Here is a 6,000-nt window from a genome sequence, read left to right as displayed (position 1 = left end):
TTATTTTTAGTCTCAAATATGTTTTTTTTTTGTTTTCGATGGGTTTTGTCACTTTGCTCTAGCTACTTTGATGGGCGAACAAAACAGTATAATATCTACGTGCTTCACAACCTTGAAAACCACTTTAAAAAATCGATTAGAGTAAAATCGTCCAATTGTTAGTAAACAGAGAGAGACCAGTAGCAAACAAAGACGTTTGGCTAGCCAAGGCTCTAGAGCCTCGTAATATATTAGGTGCGATCACGCGACCTCGCAATAAGTCTGCCTCGCCTAGTCGGCTGTTAGATAACAATTATAAATCTCACTAATACTTCTTACTGTCCACACCGTCTACGGTAACGGTTATAAGGGAGAATACTTAATTTTTGGCTCGTGAAGAGAATAAAGTTATTTTAATTGTTGCTTGTTTTACTCTACCTAAAACATATATAATGAATTAGTAGTAGTAGAGCTCTTTGTGAAATCCGCCAAGCGGTAATGTGAGTGAGTGTTGCTGCGGTCCGGTTTTGGAGGGTAACGGTGCTGGTGAAATTACAGACACATGGGACTTGTTTGTCTCAGGGTGACGGGCGCAGTGGCAGTACCCCTGAGATCTTTGCGATTTAAAGCTTTGAGTAGTACTACAACTGCTATGGACAGGCGTGCCGTTTCTACAAGGTGCACGATTTGTTCGTCCCGTCACTTGCTGTCATAGAACAATAATGAAGAAAGTATCGAAATGTAATTTTTATAATCAAAAATGAAACATGCGTCGTAGTGTTGCGTTACAAGGGTTTCTAAGAAAATTTTACAATATAAAGAGAATATTCGCATCCGTTGTCGTGGACACGACATCATAAAGGCATCAAGAAGCCATCAGACGTAGTAACAGGTTGTCCTCACACGGCCGACATTACTTTAAGCTATTTTGGTTACGCGATTATGGCTTTTTTATGCGTATGTCATGTTGTCATATTTATCTTAAGTAATCCATTTTGGCACTGGTAATTGCATTTTCTCAGAAAAAAAATCTTAAAGCATCATAATATAATTAAAAGGGAATTTAATAATAATCTTTATTCACTATTTAATTATAACAAACATTATGTTTTTAGAAATTTTTATCTCATTGCAAAGTCTTATTCTATTAATCTCACCACCTTTTGCAGTTGCAGTTATATCAAATATGTATCGATGTTATCACTTTAAAAATTGTAGAGTCAATGTATTACAATTCCTATTTTTTAAAATTGGGTATTGCATGAAAGTTTTATGGAAAATGTTGTGTAGTAATGTGTAGCCGGCGACACGCCTGTTCATAGCATTTCCAGTGCCACGCAGAGCTAAAAATCGCTAAATCGGAGGGGCATTGCCTCTGTGACCCTGAGATATAAGTTGACAAGTCCCATGTGCCTGTTATTTCACCAGCGTCCTTGCCTTTCGGAACTGGAACGCAGTAATGCTCACATCAGTTGGAAGCAGAAATAGATAAGGTTTCAATTATCGTGGACGAACTCTGCTATTTACGCATAAATAAAGTTATTGTCTAATTTTGTTCGTATAATATTTAAACCTCTTTCCTGAAAAGTCATCATTTTGCAGATGTAGCCTTATTACACCACGAGTGTGAAATAAATAATAATATGTAAGTAGAATAACAGACCCATTAAATATTTAATCACAAAATCCCCAAAATTACTAGATTGTTCAGTCTATTGCGATTTTTTACCGTTTACACATTGACTTCAGCGCACTTAAAATTCAATATTTACTACCCAAAATTTGCTATGTTTTCTCTTTTCTTACTACGAGGAGCTGTCGTCTGTCGTGCTTAATGCAACGGAAGCGTAGCCACTACGACTGTCGCGCTCCCGAGAGGCCAGTCAATATACACCAAACATTCTTAGAAGACCCAGCTTTGTACGAGTATGACAAAAATATAAGTATCTATGATGTACAAAGTAAACAATTATCAATTACAATATTATGTCGATGACTACAGTAAAATTTGTGGAATTGTATCTATTTCTCACGTTTTATTGAAATCGCTTAACGGAAAGTGGGTGCAATCCAATAAACCGAATTCATCCCCTATTTTGCCACCTTTAGAGGTAAAATATTTTCTTTAAATTTAAATGGGACCACTACTGAGGAAATGGGACCACAAAAAATAATCATCGAATTCGGTTCACAAATGTCGCAGTAATTGCTTACGCAATATTATATACACAAAAAAATGCAGTCGAAATCAGAACGTTCTCCTTTTTTGAAGCCGGCTTAAAAATTAGCAGTTGCTGGCCATCCGACATCCGACTCGAGTTAAATAATTGAAAAATCATTTTCGAAAATACTCGTTTTGAAATATTTTTTATTCAAGTGAATTCTAGTGGTATTTAAAGTAGACAATTTTATTTATAGTGAAATTACTTTCATGAACAACCTATTTAAAGGCAAATAGGAAAGTTTTGTCCTCTACAGTAAAATTTCTGTATTCTCATGTTTATATCGGTTTAAAAGGCGACCTCATCGATCGGAACATTTCCTTTGCGCCGGAATAAAAGAATTTTTGAAAAGTAACAGCTCTATTTGAATAGCACCGTCGTGTTCAGAAACGGCTTAGTGCAAACGTATCTATCATATTGAGTTTTCTTTTAAAAGGCACTTTACTGTGACAAAATCATTTAAATTTTTACCTAGGGTTAAAAATAATAGATAATAATTACATAACCAGTTGAAATATTGATAATGACAGGAGTAACCATAAGTCAATCCTAATTAGATGTCTATTTATTATCACAAATGACACGTAGATGATGACTTACGTGTCATAGTAGGAATGTGGTGTAATTTAGTTGACCTTTTCTTAGTAACAAAGACATAATGAACAAAAATTTATACTTTTAATGTGTCGTGTAGTTTACTTTATAAAGTTGAAGCATTTTCATTAAGCAAAGGAATCAGATAGGTTCCAGCATCAGCACAATAGCAGTTATCCAAGACAAACTACTTTTTACTTTAAATGTTTCACGTCGTTGTAAATCTTGAAAGAAGAATAGCATTTTTTGTCCCTCCTTGTAGAACGTTTGCCAACACTTTGTTTATTGAACCGGAAATAAAGGCAAGCTTTTCGGTTATTTTGAACAATCTTTTGAATAGTTTTCAATAAACTTGATAACGATAATTTGTAATGTATTGAAATTGTGTTTTTGATTGTCTTTCGATCGTGTACTCCAATTAAAAAGTTGTTGACGTACTAACGCCGAACAAAATATGCCTTTAACCTGCAACCTTCAACAGTCTTTAAAGTGCTTGTTAATTTTAATGATATAAATCAAAATTTTGCTGAGCTAGCTTCTTGCGAGTGCCCTTCTTAAAAAGGTCTATGGAGTGAGGCTCAAAGTTCAACCTCCATGATAATCACTCGCAGACCCCACTTCACCTCGTCGAAGATAAACGCTACTGCTCTTTTTTAGGGTTCTGTAGGTAACTAGAATTATTCATAGTTTTGTCATGTATGCTTGAACGTCTTAACACTTTTACTCGCAGGTTTATTTATTCGGGTACGTTAACTTAATTCATCTGAATTAATTCACCTAGGTGCATTAAGTACACTTTTAGTAAACTTAAATCACCTGGATGCATTAGATAAACACAAAAGTAAACTGTATTCACCACGATATTTAAGGACGCCAGGATTCAACTCGTTACGTGGTACAGATATGGTGATGAAAAACTTCGTGATGAAACCAGCATGTCGAAGAAGGTTCACAATGAAGTCCCCAAACAGCATTGGACTAGCATGGCGAGCTATGACCTAAACCCTTGCATGAGAGGAGACTCTACTCAGCAGTGGGCCGTAAAAATAGGTCACAGTACGATGAGTGTTCTGAGTAATGAACCCAGGATTTAAGTTTACTAAAAGTGTACTTAATAATCCTAGGTGAACTAATGCAGGTAAATTAAGTTAACGCACCCATTTATTTGTATTATATAATATTTGTATATTGTCACGGCACTTACTCGTTATTGTACGTAAATAAAAAGTGCACCTTCAAGGTTGAAAAAGGAATTAAGCCGAATTACATATCCCTATCATGGGCGTGTCACATATGCTTTTGTCTCATGAGTATATCAGCATCAACCTTTTATACGTCCTACTGCTGGGCACGGGTTTCCTTTCAGACCAGGGTTTAGACCATCGTGCGCCACGCTAACCCAATGCGGGTTGGGGATTTCATACATTTTCCGAGGGTTGTGAACCTTCTTCCACGTGCAGGTTTCATCACGGTGTTTTCCTTCACCGAAAAGCTCTAGACACATTTCAAATAAAATTTCGCACATAAATTTCGAGAAATTTCTGATTCCAATCCACGACCCTCTGCTTGAGAGGCAGTAGGTCAAACCATAAGGCTCTATGAGTATATATGGAAGATAATTAAGAAACATCTTTGTAAAGTCGGTTCACTGGTAAAACCCAAACGAGTACCATAAATGCGATAGCAAAGCAATTTTGATGTATTTTGGTATACAGATAGAAGGGATCTAGGAGAAGGACATAGGCTACTTTTGCAAAAATAAATCATAAAGGGGGTGAAATAAGGAATGAAAGTTTGTATGGAGAATCAGTCATTTCTCAAATAAGTAGTACAATTGGCTACTTGAAGTACTTATTCTATGCAGACTAAGTCGAGGGCATCAGCTAATATAAAATAAGAATATTGAGAGTTCTTTAAATCAAAGAAAGTTTAATTATTTATGTACGTAAGTAGTAACGTGAAATCAAAACAAAAGCGTCGATTTTTAATCGTAACGTAAATCAATACAAACGGAACCAAATTTGTGCCTAGTATGTTCTATGTATTTGCCAACAGCACTAACGCAAAAAGAGAGAACGAAAGAAACCGAAAATCAGAGCAGCCAATATTGAATTATTTATAAACAGACCGCTGAATGGTAATGCTTTGGCACCTTTTCAGTGCTCTTTTGACTGATGGCTCTTTTTGTGCACATCTCTGATTTCTAAGAAAACAAACTCATATTTTCATTCATTTCTCAAGTAACAAGTTATGAATGCTTCTTTTGTTTACTGCTTGGTTTGTTTGTTGAATTTTACTTTATACGAATAGTATTAAAAACATTAAATTTTTAACGCATTTTCGTGTTAGGTACAATATAACAAAGCAGACTTAAACATTTATTTATACACTATTTTAGGTTGTAAGCTGTAAAATGCTTTAAATTTGAACTTTTATTAAATTGATATTCAATTATTTTTTATGTCAAATTACTACTCTACTAGTTTGTTGTAATTATTAATACAAAGATCGAACACTCAAATCAATTCAATGAAAATTTAAATACAATGACTGTTCATTGTATTTAAATTTTCGACATCTCTTGCCAAGCCTGGTAGTTGTAAAGGTATCTAACTGAGTGACGAAATACTTAAGATTTCTCATAGATGGCGCTACGGCTAAAAAGTCGGTGAAAAATCAAATACAAAGACAGGACAACAAACACATAGAAAAATTCTGCCCGAAAAGTCCGCTAGTGCCTTCCGTGGCTTAGTTGGTATAGCGTCTGGCACGGTATGCTAGAAAACGTCGGTTCGAATCCGGCCGGATCGAAGGAACGTTTTAAATTACTCATTTATTATAATTCGGCTTATACTTAAGCTACTACCTAAAGGACGCTCACAAAAAAATAATTTAGATTATATGTGTTGTAAAGAAATTTACATAACCCTTTAAGCAAAATTTAAGTACGTAATGCTTCGAAAAGCTTTATTTGGCAGAAACAATTCATCTTCGGAGCATTTCAGAGCGAAAAAATCCGTTCCTTACTCGAATACGAAAGCGATCTAGCAAAAACGTGTGAATGAGAACAGGTGTCCATTCATATTTTTTCCCCTTAGCCCCGAGGAAGTAGCAGTGCTTGTGCTAAGGCATGCGGGTAAGCCGGGCTTATTCTACCGCATCTCAGAACTTATCCCCCCACTGAAGAACCAGTTCTAATAGACAC

This window comes from Hyposmocoma kahamanoa, unplaced genomic scaffold, assembly GCF_003589595.1.
Source record: "Hyposmocoma kahamanoa isolate Upper Pololo Valley unplaced genomic scaffold, ASM358959v1 87, whole genome shotgun sequence".
Taxonomy (NCBI): domain Eukaryota; kingdom Metazoa; phylum Arthropoda; class Insecta; order Lepidoptera; family Cosmopterigidae; genus Hyposmocoma; species Hyposmocoma kahamanoa.
This window is presented reverse-complemented; position numbering follows the sequence as displayed.